Genomic DNA, 18,591 nt, shown 5'->3' on the forward strand with positions numbered 1-18,591 from the left:
ATGGAGACCCCCCCCCCCACACACACACACACACACACACACACACACACACTGGGGCCCTCATTGATCAATGTTGTGTGAAAACAGGTGCAGATTTGGGCACAGATTTCGACACACGTGCGATTTTATGAAACATTCGTATCTGACCAATTATAGCAAACAAATGATGATGATAAATCTGGCGGCTTACGTAGATCATCATTAACATGTTACGCCCTTCAATATTTCTGGTTCAGAGGCCTCGCCCACTGACGTCAAACAATCACTGGCAAGAAAATAATCTTTTCTTAAATGAAAGTCAACATCCTCACAGCTGAGGTGGAGCAAAACAAAGATGAGCTTTTTGGAATTAAAGCAGCTAATTTAAACGCTCTGTGGAAGAGAATAACGGAGGCAGACAGAAACGGACTCTGGCGGAGGTTTGAGTGATATTTTCATAACTAACTTAACCAATGCATAATAATGGTTTAAAAAATATTTTATTCATCCACAGCCTAAAAGCTTATGCCTGCTAATTGATCAAGACAATATTTTACATTTAGGTCAAGAAAAAGTGGTGGAGTCAGGCTGGCGAGTGCAAGTGTATGTGACAAAACCTCATCATGGATCCTGGAGAGATGCACGGAAATGTGTTGTTTATTGGCCTCAGTTGTCTGCACGCTTGAGACAATAAATGACACATTAAAATATGAACAAATCCCTTAGAAAGCCTTAAAATAAATGTTTAAATGACTAAATGTTGTCCCTATTTCACCAAGGATACTTCATCACATTACTGCTTGAATATCGTAGCGCATTTGAAAATGTTTAAGGTATACTTAACAGCTTAAAAGTGATGAATGAGGTCCTGCTTCCTCCACATTCCCCGGTGGAGGCTGTGCTGTCCATGTTTCCTGCTCTTTGGCTCCTCTCGCTGCCTGGTACATCAACAGGCTCTCAATTTACAAATGCAATGTTTAACAGGCTATAATAATGTTGTACACTTTCTCTGGGGTATACAGCAGCGTTCCCCCTGCTGGGCCAATACAGAGCTGAAGCAGTGCTCCACTGTGACCTGTGTGTGCACTATTGAACCTCGGTATTGCTCGGTTGCAAGATTTGCCAGTAGAGTTTACAAGATTTTGTGGAAAAAAACCAAAAACTTGGTATCAGTAATAATGTGGACTTTTTTAAAATTCATTTTATTTTGTTTCTTTGTTTTCTTTAAGTAATGGGTTTTGATCTGTTCGGAATATGTGTCTGCTTATGCTTAAATGAATGCTTAAACTGAGGTTTGTTTAATAATCATTCTCAGACTGTTCAATTTTGCATTTCTGCACCTCAAGTTCACGTACTCAGAATTGCATACATGAGCTCAGATCTGACATCTGACAAATACCAAAGCTTGTGTGGAAATGGTTGTGCGCACAGATCTTAGCGTACAAACGGTTGACGATGAGGCCAGGGGAGAACAAGCAATTCACACAGAAAGCTCTCAGGTTGTCACACCCATCATTATGCTACTCGTCAAATCAAACTTTGGATGTTTTTGTTTCTAAATTAAACAGCACTCTAGTAACACTGCTCATGAACGATAGGCCAGACTCTCTTTAAAAATAAACCTTTTAAACAGACTTTGAATAATAAGCACTTCAATAAATGTAGTTGGTGTATGTAGTACTTCCTCAAACATTTTAAAATGTTTGTATTTTTATTTACTTAGCTTAAATGGATTGATTAAACTAGGGTTTCTAAACCGATTTTTGTCTGTGGACGTCCAAACATTAAAGTGACCTGATACCAGTTTATTTGTTATTGTCATGTACAGTATTAGATGGTGCTGTTCCTTTTAGGATATCACAATGTCCACAGCCACATTTCATTTTTTTCACCAGAGATTTTTTATTTTGATATATGTGCACCAATGCTAATTTCCTGTTATTTGATGTATGAATCTGACTGATTCATATGCAAACAAAAAACTTTTTGAGGGGCTGATGTTTTTTAACTAAAGCCTAATAAAATGTTTACTTGTTTTTATGTCATATCCATGCTAACACTACTAGCCCTGGCTTCTAGTGTGATCCTGTGTGTAAAGACATGTTATATTAGTGCAGATCAGGTGAAGTGTTATCACTGTCCTACATCTGACCTGAGTAAGTGTTCTTCAGGCCTCATATCTGAGTTCATCTGTTGCAATGACAGCATTTACTGTATTAGGTTCTAATCTTATAAGTAGCTGTGTCGGCGGTTGCCAGTCGAGACGTCCGGGTGTTTAAAAAACCTCTGTTTACATTATTGAGGTGCTTTAAAGAATCATGTGCTAAACAGATTCTAGATTGATTTTCTACATCATTTTCTACTGGATTAAAACATCAAATGTGAACAGATTTACAGGAGTGAGGCGTGTGAAAATGTCCATCTTACACAGTTGTATTTGTTGTTTTAAAGGGTGGATGGGATGAATATTCCTGTGGCTTCTTCCTGTGACTGCATGAACCAGAGGGACGGACACTGATTCCAAATGCAGGTCACGGCCTTAAAACTCCATCTGTTCCTTTAGGGGGGACAGAAAACAGGATCACACGTAACAATTTAACGCTCACAGGGTTTCTGTGATGAGATTATTTTTACCTCATGTACAATGGAAGTTTCTGAAAGCTTTGGTATGAAAACAAGTGACAGTTTGATGGAGCACAATCGTCTTGAGGATCTTGGAACAGTGAACTAAAGGAGGAAATACTGCAAAGAAATACCCAGAGAAGAGAAGATAAACTGTGACAAAACCACATAATGCTTCTAAGTTTTTCTTTTTAAATGAATAATTCGTGCCTTTTTAGCTTCATTGTCATTCATCGGTCATTTGACCATTAAAAAGTTGATGCTGGGAGCAAAGCACCCTTCACGAACTTGCTTTACCTGTCGTTTGCTTTACAGTCACAACAACATCAGACAAGAGACCAGTCTGTTATTCCACATGATTTCATATTTGTTGATTCATTCATCAGAATATGCTAACGTTGCACAACGTGTGAGATTAACCTTGTGTGAATTTGCAGCTGTGGAGGAGAAGAAGCGTGAGGGTTCAAATGTACTTGATTTATTGGTGTTTTGAATAGATCAACACAGTGCACCTTCTATTCAACTCTAATTTCACACTAGATCCATTCTGGGATAAAATCTTGGAAGTGGCACTATACACACCTGAGGGCTTTCTGAAGCCTGTCACATCACTGATGGCTAGGAAATGTAAAGAACCAAACGATATATTGACATCTTTTGTGCACTGTGGATAAAAAAAATTTGACAAAGCCGTGAATTGACCATTTTGGATTATTTAGAAGTTGAGGAGTATCTGTACATAAGCCAATTTGTAATTTTTGTAGCCATATATGTGAATATTTTAGAATGTAATCAAGTCACTCATAATCAAATGTAATTTGTATATATTGTTTATCATCAAACTTTGCATCATGGTGCGCAGCTTTTAAAATTAAAAATGTGATCCGCTTCCGTGTGCCTGTTTGTAGATTAAACCTTTGTACATTTTGTTTAAAGAATAATCCCTTACACACGTACTAACTCACTCTGTTGTGTCCCATGAAAGCTCGTCTGTGTGTCGATGTATTTATTTGGGCAGATGAGCAGCACTGCTGTTTATGTGTTGTAGATTTTTGTTGTGCTCTCATTTGTATCCTAACGTAAAATCTGTCAGAACACAATGTTTTGTTTATGTCCTCACCGGACTTCTGACCTAGAGTTGTGTATATTAACATCTTTGTTCAATGCACGGCACGGTTTGTTTTCCTGGTTTTGATGCTAAACATTTCAGATTTTTATGTCAAAACTGTAATAAACTATGATAAAACATAGCAAAATGTGATGTTTTATTTGTTAACATCAGGGTTAGGGGCAATTATTGTTGTAATTTGTTATAAAATCTGTTGTGATTAAATTGTGAGTTCAGATAATTGACTTTGTAATTGCTATGAAATGGCCATGTTACAGTTCTATGTACAGTTCTACATATATGTAGCTAACAATTTTTTAAAATATGTTTCATATCAAGCTTTTCCACATTTTACCTTTTAAAAAAAAAAAAAAATGAAATTGAGGGGTATACTGACACAAAAAAGGCTCAGATGCCCACATGAAAACATTAAAACCTATATTTTCATTGATTAGGAAGACTACCATGGTAACCAATAGATAGGAAATAAATTAGATGATAAACATTTGTTTTTAGTAACATTTATTAGTTTATTTATTTCAGGCTCAGTAGTGGTGATTAATTGTAATCGAACTCTGGTAATTGAGAATGTAATTGGCTTTCTGAGGATCAAAAACAATTGTAATTTAATAGTGATTGGAAAAAAATGACAGTCACTGTAATTTAATTTTAATTGAACATTGGTAATAGCAACTGGAAAATGTGATTCACCCCAATCCTTGTTAACATCCATGAGCTCAGATAATTTCTTTTAATCATTTTTTTTCTTCTTTTTTAAAGGTTGAGAGCCTCCAGCTTAAATTAATTCACTTGCTGTTTTTCTTGCTGTCAAAGAATGAAAGTTCAAACATAACACACCCACGTGCACGCGCATAAGGCCCACAGATATGCACTGCACTGCACTTAGCATGTGTTCATACCCGCAGCTTGCACGACATGGTCACGCGTTGGCCCTGGAACAGGAGCCCATAGTTGTGCCTCAGGGACAAAAATGTCACAAGTGTGTATGTGTGTGTGTGTATAGGGTGTGGTACAGTGATCATAGCACTGCCCTGAGGAAGGTCCCTGTGTGTGTAGAGTGACTCATGGTGGGCCACCAGCTCTTTTTTCTTTCTTTTAAGCACAACTGACACATTGGGGTCAGCCACTACCTCGAGACACACACCGGAGAGCCCAGTGAGGAACCTGCACTCAGGAGGTTGCCAATGAACCATCGGCAAACATGCATAGGAGACCCACCGAGGGAAATGTTCACGCACACACACACACAGTGAAATGGCCTTTGCTATATAGGTTAAAGCAGCAGTTGCATAAAGCTGAAGGTCAAAGGCAAATGATGGTATTTGAGAGTGGAGCGCAGAAGGAAAGATGGACATAAATACAAAAGTAAGGCAGAGATCAACCTGTTCGCTCACCTGTCAACAAAAAGAACACATTTTAAAATCTGAGATTCTGCACCGTAGGTTACAGGTTCAAAAATACACAAAATGATGAAAGGGATAAGTGCCGTCTGCAGAACTGCTAACATCTACCTGTCTGAGCCAATTCCCTTCATTTAAGCTTCGCCACATGACACGAGCAGCGCCAGGGAGTGATTTCTGAATTGGTTTCCAGCTCATGCTGAGCCTCATCAGTAGAAATAGACGCTTCATTCAGGTGACGGACAGACTCATGTGGGGAGATGACCTGTTCATATTTGATTCACTTGCCTCAAATTATGTAGATGTGAAAGAAAAGAGTATTGGTAGAGTTCACAGCCTCCCAGTTACAAGCTAATGTCCATTGTGAAGTTGGCATGTTTGAGGTTGAATAAGTCATTCCCATAATCCATAATCTGTATATTTATGCACTCCTGGCCTGCTGTCCTTTCCACCAAACGACACTTAGACTAGTGATGGGAATTCCGGCTCTTTTGGCTCCTAAGTAGCTCTTGAGATTTTTGGTGCTTAAATTAATCTATTACCAACAATAATGTAAAATTATGCACAATATGAATTACTTCTTTTTTCTTTAAATGTTATTACTAATGTAAAAAAAAAAAACCAACATGCACTATATCAAATGTTTATTATATAACTACACCTTTATTTATACACTACACAGTGATAAAAAAAAACAAAAAATAGAAAAACAAATGTTTAACTATTTACAAATGACCTTAATTACGTTTTTGCATTTTACTACTAAACAAACTTGATGTGAAACAACATACAGAAGCTCAGAATCACACAACGGCATAGAAAAGAAAATGAAGGGCTGCTCACTAACTACGGGTTTTATGCACGCGGTTGTTGTTTTCACGCGTGTGGCTTTTTGAAACTAATGTCAAATCAAATACGGCTCGAAGAGAAAAAAAAGAGAGAGAGAAACAAAGCGGCTCCCATCGTTCACGTTAAAGAGCCGGCTCTTAGAGCAACACATCACTAATTTAGAAGTTCTTTTTTTGGGCTAATTCATGGTCGGTCCATGTGGTAGGATGACTGGCAGTGGAGGGGACAGACAGACACGAGAGCAGAATTCAGTTTAAACTTTCTCTATTTATTTTTCTTCTTTAGCTGGTGTAACATATTTACAGTGAATCCCTAAAAGTGTAAAGCAAAAACTGAGCAAACACACAAAAAGGGGATGCCAGGCTACATTTTACACAGCCAAACCAAACCCAATCTAACATCAATTAACCCAATAACAAAATAAATCTCACATACATAACAACAAAACATAAATTATCCAAGCATCCGTAATAAATTCATGTAAATTAATTCACCTTCAATGTTTGAAAAATCCATAACAAACAAAAATGACCCCTGTACAGATGGTTTGTTCCAAACACCAGCCCACCAAACACCCCTATTTACATGACTTGGTTTAATCCCTCTGGTTTCCTGCAAACCTGGTGGTGAGTTAGCTGCGAACGAACGAATGAACGAACGAACACAAATGCTGGTAGGCCTTTTGTGCTCACCACTTATTGTGTGAGCGTCGTTGAAATTGAAATCCAAATTTAGCCCCAATATAGTTGTAGAAATGTAACTTGGTCCAATTTTAAAGTTGTTGCTACTGGACTGTTTGGTCCAAGTTTGGTCCAAAAACCGTCATTATAATTAGGACTTTTCATTTTGGGGTAAGAAGATCAACAATTTCAACCCTTTTAGTTGAAAAGCATAAAGAAGAAAAGGTATTGTAGCAACTTCACACACAGCAGCCCTCAAACATAAACCAAAAATACAAATCTGATCCTGGGACAAGTTGACAACAAAGGTTCCCACAATTAATGAGAAGGTAAAAAGTAACACTTTTAATCAATTATTTATTTAACTAAATTGTAACAAAATGCATCTTGAGTGCATGGTACTACGATCAGAAAACTACAGCTTTTCACTTTTCTACCATATTTTGACCTTTAGACGTTTGGCAAAAGACGTCTTTTCAATGGCTTTTCGACCATATTTTGCTGGGTGGGTTAGTTGATTATACAGTAAATAGGTTGCTCTATTAATGATACAGTCATTTCAGATTACAATACTGACAAAGGTCTGTTTGTTACATACTATTTCCCCCTAAAATATGATGGTCAGTGAAGTCCATCTCTTGGCCTGTTAGTTATGCATTTGATCTCTTATGGACTTTGCCAGTTCAACCCATGCTTTCTAGCGTGTGTTTCCTGAGCTAAATTTTATTTGAACTTATTTCTATTCCGTTTTCCACTGGGTGTTAAGGCAACCCCTGATCCTGTTTGAGAGGTTCATGTTCCAGCATCACTCAGACCCTGCACTGGACAATGATGTGTTCAAATACATTCACATTTGTTAAGTCTTCAACCAGTTTTCCAGTATCTGATCATATTTTTAAATTGTCTGTTTATGATGCTTTAAACCTAACTCTGACTTCATACAACTAAACTTTAGCTTGACTTCTGAATTGCACGTACAGTAACCCATTCAAATGTAGGGTGGATGTACATTATAAGGAATATTGCCCGTCTGATGAAGTGGATACACACAGTGGTTTATTGGAATTTGCTGCAAACTCCTAGAGCGTGGCGACTTTTCATCATCACACACTTCATTGGACACTCTCCTGCTGTGTGTAGGTGGTTGCCATAGAAACCAACCGAGTGTGACGGTTCAAACAAAAGGTGTCAAAACACACGCAGCATTTGGACCACAAGAAGTGTTAGTGACAAAGGTCACACTGCGTTTACACCACTTTATTCTTCTCCAGGGTAGACTGATCACTGCTCACCTACTTCATACATTTAATCGTCTCCTTAAGTTTTTTATTTGTAGTTCAGCTGCTTTTATTGATGTTCAAATCTGGGAAATAAAGGAAACATTACCAAGGTCGGCTTCCACTTGAGTCGTCATGTCCATGATCTTTTTTTTTTTTTTTTTTTTTTAAGAGTTAATAACAAGATTCATTAATATATTTCTTAATGCTATTAACACACTAAAGCTGTTTATAATAAGCATTATTGTATTATATGTTAATGTGCTTAATAAGACCTTATGAAATGTTAATTGACATTCATAAGGCACAAGTGTAAGTATAAATGTATGAATGCTAATCAAGCAATACATCATAAATCATTGACCTTCTTATCAACATTAATGAGATTTTTATTGATCTTTACAATACTTGGGTAATGATAGCAATGCCTTATAAAGGCTATTAAAATTATTTTATTATGCAATCATTAATACATGATAATGGTGCTCTGCAGCTACTGGATCTAGGAATGATGGTTTATGGGAAGGATTAATGAATCCATTATTAATGCTGCATAATATATATTCATTAAGAATTACATACACCTGTATGTCATGTTAATAATAAGCATTTAATCAGGTGTTATTAAGAAGCTCATTATCATACAATTACTGTTCATTACAAGTGGCTTCATTGTGTTAATAACATTAATAAATGAAGCTTTTTATTAACACTTAAAAACACCCATTACTGTTAACAGAATTGTGTTACTGCTTATTAAGGCGTATTACAAGCGCTTTAATATAAAGTGTTACTTTTTTTTTTCCTCCAAATTACAAAATTCTGTAACAGATTTTATCTTCACTGGCTGTTCTAATCAGGGTCAAGAAGAAAGTGGTGTAAACGTGTGATCTGATTGTTCTCATGTGCATGTGGCTGATTTTAAAGCCTTTTTAAGCAGGTCGTCTCCTTTTTAATTGCATGATTTAGTGCCAAGTGCATTGCTCCCAGTGCAAGCTTTACCACTTTTTTTAATTTTTATTTTTTAGCTTTTCATATCACCAAAAACAGTTCAATTAGACTATGATTTGTAATTTTCCGTGAAACACTGGAGTAATTAAAAACAAATTATTTTCTTCTGACCTCTGGCATCAACAAGGCTGCTCATAAGTTTTATTAGTTTTTTTTGATAAATGTTCTGCTTTCTTCTTCTGCACTTTTAGTTGATGTTGTATATTTCACAAAGGAAAAGTATAGACATACATTTGTTTAAGATTGTGTGTTGTTTTAATTTAAATAATAATAATAATAATAATAATAATAATAATAATAATAATAATAATAATAATAATTTAAACATTTCAAAAGTCTATTTCAATTTTTCAGAAATTTCAGGCGACACCACATTGGGTCCTGACCCCAAGGTTGAAAAACAAGTGATTTAGTGGCTCCTGAATAGATTTATGTTTAGGGGTGTGCCAAAATATCGATACAATACTGTATACATCAAGGTTTCGTCTTGCGATACGTTATCGATTTACTGACGGTGAATGAGTGGATATTTACCAATTTACACTGTGTGCGTGTGTGTGTGTGTGTGTGTGTGTGCGTGTTAAGAAGGCTGTCATTCATGTGAAATTGATTGACAATGTTTTGTAATTCCTGTGAAATGGATTCAGTGCAGTCAATAAACTCTGGATTTCTTCAGTGAAATTTCTCGCGATATATATTGATTATCGCAGAATTGCTGTATCGTGATAATATCGTTATCAGGGGCAAAAAAATTGTAATGTATTGCGAGGTACCTGGCAATACCCAGCCCTATTTATTTCCATTATTTTTTATCATTTCCGGTCATCTCATGCCTGGGGTGGGACCAAGACTGACACTTTATTTGTTAATTTGCTATTCTCTCTCTCTCTCTCTCTCTCTCTCTTTCACAAGTACCCCCTGTAGTGCCATTGCGTGCCCCTAGAGGTACACGCACCCTCATTTGGGAAACCCTGTTCTCAGCGATGCTTTAACTCACTTATCTCATATTCTGTCAGAATGTTGCTATATTTTAAGGAGGAGCACCAGTGGGTTGATATAAAAGCTCCCACCTATGTCAGGCATGTCTTTATTTTCATCCTTTCTGTGTGTCCGTGTGTGGATTTGATTTTCCATCATTTTAATGACCCTCAGCATCTCTGCAAGACTTTCACAATGTCCTTGGCATATTTCAATAATACTGTATTTTTGTTCACCTTGAGCTTGCTGCACAAGTACACGTGCACAAACACACTCTATCATCTCTTGCATTCTCTTTTTGCCTCTTACACGCACACATTGAGTTTCATCACACAAACACAGAACTGTTCGGGTCCTGCAGCACTTTTACAGTTCTCCAAAAGCTGTTAAGCTTTGCTTCATTTGATCACTGCCCTTTAGCCCCTCCCTTCAGTTTATCACCAATTACTATTTATTGTAAAAGAAAAAGAAGAGAGAAAAAACCCCCAATAACTGAATACCGCCTTATGCCTTGTAACCATGGCAACTGATCTCCTTGGCTTCTACTCTGCACAATCAATCAGACAACAAGTGTCTAAGCTGTCGTACCTTGGCTCGACTGCAGGCTGCAGCTTTACCAAATAATCTCTAATCGGGAACCTGGGGAAACAACTATTTTGGTCTGTGACTCTCCCTTAGCACGCGTTATTCACTCATCATTCACCTCTGACTTTTTGGAATCCTTTCAGTGCCTTATCTCCAAGGTTCCCAAAGTGGGGTACGGGTATCCCAGGGGTACGCAAATTGTCTTAGCGGGTACATGAATAAAAATGAAAAACAGCGTGACAACAAGTGGAAACTAGAATATAAATAAAGCAGCAGTGAGGAGCCTTCATGCATTGTCACAAATTACACATTGGCCTATATAAGACTGGTGGTGGCAGTGAAAGAATCTTATCAAAAAAAGCATAAATAGGATGAAAGCAACATTGCTTTGCGCTTTGATGCCCTTTGCCGCCACGAACTTGTGTGAAAGTGGATTTTCAGCTTTGACAAGCATTAAAAAAGGGTGAGGAGTATGTTGTATTACAGATTTGTGCTCAAATAAACATGTTTGGTATATTTATTTTTTAAAAAAAAAATAGTTATTTCTCACTGAAAATGAAAGTAAAGTAATTAATTAAATAAATTGAGTTATAATTCTGAATAAGATGTTTTTGTGTGTTTACAATTTGTTATTCTTTTTTTTTTTTTAATTATACATTATTCCTCAACAGGACAGATAAAATTCATGGATAAATTTCATTGTAAGGCTACATTGTATATGACATTACATTATTATGTTTTTTTAAGTGTGCAGGAGTAGGGGTTAAATGTCTGAAGGGGTACAGGACTGTACAACGTTTCAGGAAAAACACTGCCTTTTAATAGACAAAATTACAACATAAACAATATGTTGATTAATGCTTATTTACTGTCGTGCAAATGGCAACATTAATCGTTGTAGGTTGTTAGGCTGAATCTAAGGTTATAACCATAGACATATTATACGTAGACGCCGCATCGACTGCGGAGGGACGCGTCTGCAGCGCCGCCATCTTGGAACGGTGCTGGTGGAGGCAGTGGTGCATGCATAGACATAATACACGTATATAATGTCTATGGGTGCATGGACATGTAAAGGATAGTATATTGTTAGCAGGTTGTTATAGCTATAGTGACAGAACCATTGATATTATGAATCTAGCGTTCCTAGCAACAGCCTGTTACACAGAAAAAACAATCTATTAGAGCGAATAATCGGTCTAATTAATGATAGAAATATTTATCTTCTTATTCTTTATCTCTGGCTACATTGCTCAGTTTAAGCTGGAGACCATGGGAACGGGCAGTGAGCACTTCAACACAGATGACTTTGACAGGACAGGGCAAATTGTAGACAGGGAGTCAAATACAAAAAGATGATGATGATAGGGATATAATATCAATAGTGACGGTAATAATAGTAATAGTAATAAACAAACCCCATAAAAATTGCTTTAGAATTGAGCAATTTATGACAACTTTAATTGTGTAAGCACATAATAGAGGGTTTTCACCGACGTCACTTTCTGAGCAGTAACATGGATGCGCGGCCATGTTGGAGGTCAGCTGATGTTGACACTACATGTTGGAGGCCGTGTTTTTGGCCGTACTAGTAATGTCTGCATTTTAGTCAGTAGTTCTACATCAGGAGAGCAGCGACATGAGACTAGCTCACCAGTTGTTATTGGTGTATATGCAAACACCGCCGCCCTCATCTCCTGTCTTACATTTAAATCCAGCTTCATGTAGTCCAGTTTGTTCTCCAGGGAGCAGACATTAGAACACAGGATGGAAGGAAGCGGCGTTCTTTCAGGATTAGCTTTTAGCTTTTTCCTGCTTCTGATCACACCACTGGTACGAGGCTCCGCTGCTTCACAGGCCGCTGGATGTAGTTGGCGTAGCAATCCGAGGCTCGAGGTCCATCTAACGGACTATAACAGTTTGATTTGCCTACATCTAAGATTGCCTGGCGGTCTTATACTATTGTAGAGTAACTACACTGCAGGTTCACTGTGAAATTTTTAGAACTGACTGAGTTATCTGCTGATAGACGGTATATCAGTTGCAAACGTGAGCTTTTGCAGCCTTAAGTCTATAAGATTTAAGGTCTTCTGCTGTGTATGGCCTTGGTGAAGTCTGGGTAGTTGACCATATCAGGATACATAACAGACGGAAGACTCTCCGAGTCGTCATTGATCCAAGATGAGGGAGCCGACTCGTATGGATCTGTACCACCAATAAACCTTATTTTTTCCAAAAATCTTGCCCTTTCCTGTGGACCGAGTCCTTCCTGTATGCCTTTGCATCTATAATGTATTTTGAGGAGTTTTCCTATGATTTATCCATCGCAGGGTACACCTCTGTAGTGTCAACATCCGCTTACCTCCAACATGGCCGCGCATTCGGGTTACTGCTCAGAAAGTGACGTCAGTGAAAACCCTCTATAGTACATTTATTGCTAATTTTATTACTTGATTCAATGATATAAAAAAAATCACTAAAATGACATGAAAGGCAAGCACATTTATTGAAACTAAGTGTTGTAGTATAATCAAGATGAGTTCATCAATGTGTGCTGTGAGTTTGATGACACAACCACTCTCCTGTGTGAAGTTATTGGTTTTTATTTTTGTATGTTTTTCCGGTGTTGCAATTTGCAGACGGTCCCTGCGTATTCGAGCCACAGTCGGCTCCGCGTAGAGGCCAATACTAGTTTCCACGCGCGGAGGACGGCTCGTTTTGAAGAAAATCCGGCTGTAGCTTGCAGTCCATCTTTGCTGTGATTGCAACGAGGTGTCGGTTTTGTAAAAGCAATGTTCCGCTGATGAGTTATTGGTCCGGGAAAACCAAATCTGTGAATATCTTTCTAACTTTACCTACAGTAAGTCAGAGACGCAAGCACAGCACCAATAAAAAGCACTTTTCCATTTCCTCGCTTTAGAATCTTGCGCTAAATGATGATTAGCAGAGATCAGAGTCTCTACAGGCCTTCGTGTCCTGGTGTGAGCAGCATTTGTTAGCAGTAATAAAGGCCATGCTATGATGCCTTTGGGTTGTAAGTAATTATTATTTTTTTAGTTGTGATCATTTTGAATGCATCAAATTGAAACAATGTTCATTCGATTGCGCATGGTTTTCTAAGCAATTCATCATAAGCTCAGTGTAGTTTGGATCAACACATCCATGTGCAATTGTTTAATTATGCATGCATTAGTATTACATTATTCCATCTTGAACTATGTTGGAATGAGAATAAAAAAACACAATTTAAACGAACTCTAAAATTTACATAAACCAAAGCATTTAGATCATTTTTTGTAATTTTTTTTTTTTACTCTAGTCATTTTTTTTTTTACTGATATAGTGTAAATATTCACAAGGTCATTGGGACAAGTACATCTAAAAATACAAACTAAGCTTTAACGCAGTTATATCTTCATCTGTGATTTTATCATGCTTGATCTCTGTCTTCACCTCTACTGTCTATTAGCACTTTTCTCCATTTATTCTCCTCTCCCTGCACGCCTGCCATCTTACGCCGACTTTATCTCTCAGTCGGCTCATTTCCCAACAGCAGCAGACGCGGAGAATTTGGAGAACATTTTTCGTCTGACACCCATCTTATTTCAAAGACGTACAATCCCTGTGGAGGGACTCGGGAGGAGGCGGTGACGACGGCATGGGTGGTGGGAAGTATATCGCAGATATGAATTTAGAGAACAGGAAGGGCGGGGGGGCATGCCTTCATGGTGTGATGGCATGGAAAAAAACCATGCCAAGAAAAGGCCAAATAAATGGAGGGAAAACAGATGCAAATTGGAAGATCCTGTTGATGAGATGAGCGATTGTTAAAATGGGTTGAAATAAGAGGCAAAGAATATAAATAAAATGTTAAAAAGTGAATACATAGTAGCATAAGCAAAATAATCCTCATAAATCGGATTTTGTTCTGTTAATGTTACAGAATGTTAACCGCTATAAAGCTGAAGGAAACCCTGGAGCCAAAATGGATGGAGGGAATGAGCAGAGGAAGGGAAGGATAGTCACTCTAGTAATGCTAAAGGCTAATGCACTGTTTATAAAGAGCTATGTGCCCAATAGAATAAGGACTTTTCCTGCTTTATCACTGCACAGTTTGATTAAACATGACTTGATGAATGCACACTGTACCAAACACAGGTCGCCATGGGGACGGTGATAATGACACCCTATTAGAATAAAAACGCCGCTGCGGCACCAAACGCACGCCTCGTTTGACACAGAGGCAAAAATAAAGGTGGTCCCTTTAAACGTGTTGACAGTGGGAAGAAACTCTTTTCTCCTCATCTTTTTCATCTTTCGCCTACTCTCTCCTTACTGCTCCCACGGGCACACACACTGACACATTTCAGCATTGTGTATGCGTTCTTCACACTGACATCTTAATCCCCTCTTTCACCTTCCTCAGCACAGGACACCAACTGTCATTGCAAATTCATGCTGTGTGCTGCATCTGGGTCCAAAACACCCAGGAGGTGTAAAATCTAACTGTATGGCTCAGAGTTTTCCAGCATCCCAGTTGTTTCTGGTTAAGGTAGCAAAGACACTATAGAAATAAATGAGATCTGTATTATGTGTTGTGCAGCTGCCTTTGGAAACACAACAGGGGGGTATTTTGAGGTTTAACCTGATAGTCCGACGCTCAGTTAAACCGGGTTCTAACTGGAATGGCCGTTTAATCAAAGAGAAAACACCTTAGTTGCCATACTAACAGTCTATGGCGCAAACCTGCTCCCGACCAGGTTTAAGCTGCAGACATAGGTTAACCTGCTGCTGCAGACGCTTTTGAAAGATGTCATTTTGTGGTGGTTCAAAATACTCAACAAAGATCTACCAATGGCAAAAGGAGTCAAAAAGACTTATGTTGTACATTCCCTCAACCATTTTTGTTTATCTATTTATTTTTTCAGGCATGCGACACTTAATACATTTTGTGCAATCACATAGATATCGATTTTTCCTGTACCTACACACATCAAAAAATATACTGTATCCACCATTTGATGTCAAAAAATAAAATTAATTTTATCTCATGAAAATGTAGTTGTACAAAAATATATATATTAACTATGTTTAATTAGACCCACACATACTTATCAACATACATACATACATACATATCTTATATCTGATTAGCATACCCGAAAAGTGGTAGGGAGAAATAAACTTATCAAATCCCACCCCTTCTCCAAATTTAATAGTTATATATTATAATTGTCTTTCTGTAGTAAAAATAGTATTACATATGTAAATATAACAGTAAGGCTGTTATCTAATATAGATGACATATATATATACACGTATATATGTATATATATATATATATATATATATATATATATATATAATATTCACACATATATATTTATCAGATATATACACACATATATAAACACAAAATGTCACGTTTGCATTCATATACATTCATTCACACAGTGCTCCCCTTCCCAATAAGTGTATATATGTATATACTTATATCTACAATCACCCGTGTATAATCAATTTTGCAGTGTAACTTTAACCATTTGTTACTTTTAAAATGTTCAAATCACAGAAACGTCTCAAACGTATCCGTCCGTTTTTTTTTCCTCTTTTCCTCTTCTCACTACTCATAACAGATGATGTCACTTCCTGTTGGTCTCAGCATTGGTTTGAGATGCTGAGTTTCAAGCTGAGAAGAGTTTGGTAAAAAATGGGAAAAGCCAGCTTGGTCACAGACGGCTTGGATAAACCATGGTTTCAGGACACGGATAAAATATCCCTCCATTGTTCATTTCAGACAATGAGATTACAGTTTTAATAAATTCCCAAACAGACACATGTTGTGTATTTGTTACATATACTGTATAGCAGAAGTGGGCATAAATTCTATCACAGCGGGGCCAAAAATATTATATTTTCTCAAACGCTGAAGAAAATTTGACCTCCTTGGTGCGATCTGAGAAGTTTAAAAAAAAAAAATCTAAATCTAAAGACATCAATGTTTTGTGATAGTGCAAATGCTAAACTTGTATATCATTTATGTTATGCTTGAGAATTTTTTTTCCCTGTGTGACTATATCTTAGCTCTCGTAAAAATGTGGAAAATTCATTTTGGCTTACTTGATGCATGTGTTTGAAAGAAGCCTGAGGGAACGATGCACTGAGTAGTGACGATGGCCTCAGGCAGGTCTCACGCTGATGTCATTTACTGTAACGTTCCCTTGTCGTCCAGCCCTAGCTGTCCTCCATGGTGTTCAGATGAATGGAAAAAGCAGGATTGCCTAACGAAGCACCTTTATTCCCTCGTAAAAATCCTTCTGTCGAGTAAATGTTGTGAAACGCACGGTTAACTATAAGCACATCGTTATTGTCACCACCTCAGAGACATCCTTTACACCTCTCTTGATCTTCTTTTTACTTTTTTCTCTCTTTCATTACGCTCTCTTGTCCTGTTTTAATTTACTTGAGTTCATTTGCATTGGTTCAGTGAGCATAATGCTCTAGTAGTTTATTGATGTTTAGTGTACAATTTCAATGGTTAAACTTAATTCTTTGTCTGTGTTGAATGTTATCATTATTGTATGTAAGCTATATTGAAAAGTAGACAGTTGGAAAATAATTCACACCCTGAGTTACTAGAAGTTTATAACAGCAATTTATTTAAAGAATTTTTAAAACAAAAAGTGAATTTAATTATTCATAAATCCCCTACACATATAACATAGATATTTCCAGTTATAATTTCTTGGATCACAGTTTTCAAAGGAAATAATGAGATGGAATTGAAATCAATAGGATTGGAAGCAAAGGGCCTGGGGCATTTTCAGAATTTCTGAACACCGTGTTTGATCACTTTTTTGTATTTTGCATTGACTTGTCTTCAGGGTTTCCTTCTCATGCTGTGCTTCATTCAGACCATGTAACAGATACAGTGGAGATACCATTTGTGTTTTATAGCCTGTCTCTCTTTGCCTCAAAGGCTGCAGATATAATAGCAAAGCATGTATGTCATGTTTTTTAATCTTTTTTATGCTGCACTCTTCATCGACATTCCCAAAGCCTTTGATACAATTACCCATGACATCTTGCCCCAGGAATTGTTATGACATCGTCCTTTCTGATTCTGACCAGGCACTGTGTTGGTTTGATAACCAGCAGCATGTGTACGTATTAGTGAATCCTCCTCTAGCCTTTTGTGTTAATAATGTTGTGCCTTGAAAGTCAGTTTTCATCACAATCTATATAGATAATGTGGGTCATCACACAAAAGCTTCTGTTCATCTATTTGCTGATGACACTGTTGTTTACGGTTGTGCTTTTGAGCAACATATACCAGAACTCACACTGGTCTCCAACAAAAAGAAAGTGCCTACTGTTGTACCTTTTGTTGTGATCCTAATAGGTTCTTTCTGATTATGTACATCTGATTGCTTTTATAGAATCATTATTAGGGAACTATATTGGTAAATGTGTAAACACACACACACACACACACACACACACACACACACACACACACACACACACACACACACACACACACGTCCCATATTATGCTGTTTTTCACCCATCTCCATTTGTTCTAAGAACTCTAAGGTTGAGGTTTATTTTCTGAAACTCTCCTGTTTTCCAGAGTTTTAGCCTCTGAAAAGTCACTTTCTGAGCAACTCTACACAAACAGGCTGATTTGCATCCTACTTATGCATATTCATGAGTGGGCGTGTCTATAGACGGGACACTGACTTCCTCCTCCCAGCACGGTGACGTGGGGCCAAAGGACGGCCCACCCTCCTCCCACCCGCTCCGTAGCCGAGCTCATGCTGCTTTATAAAAACGAGACAGAGCGTGGGGGCGGGGCGTTCTCCGGTACATACATAGACTGTAGAAAATGCATACATAGCACTGTGCAAAGGATGCTGAAATGCTCACCTTACTGCACCTACCTGCAGTAAGAAAGGACCAAATCACCCTCTAACTAACGATTGAGGGAATCAATGAAAAAACACTTTGGGCATGTGTATGAAGCCTTAATAGCACTTTATGATGTTTTAAACAAAATGTGCCGGCCAAGCGAGCTTCCA

At 37.6% G+C, this 18,591-nt stretch overlaps 1 protein-coding gene across 8 annotated transcripts in view; it reads left to right on the plus strand.

The window, feature by feature from the left end:
* arap1 (ArfGAP with RhoGAP domain, ankyrin repeat and PH domain 1) overlaps nt 1-3,851 on the plus strand; it is a 48,871-nt gene extending 45,020 nt beyond the window's left edge. For all 8 annotated transcript variants that reach the window (XR_003675405.1, XR_003675407.1, XR_003675406.1 and 5 more), the window contains one exon: nt 2,431-3,851. The gene's annotated coding sequence lies outside the window, so the exon portion shown is untranslated. The remainder of the gene's footprint in view (nt 1-2,430) is intronic.
* Nucleotides 3,852-18,591: the final 14,740 nt, after the last annotated feature.

This window comes from Gouania willdenowi, chromosome 13 (genome assembly GCF_900634775.1).
Source record: "Gouania willdenowi chromosome 13, fGouWil2.1, whole genome shotgun sequence".
Classification (NCBI taxonomy): Eukaryota; Metazoa; Chordata; class Actinopteri; order Blenniiformes; family Gobiesocidae; genus Gouania; species Gouania willdenowi.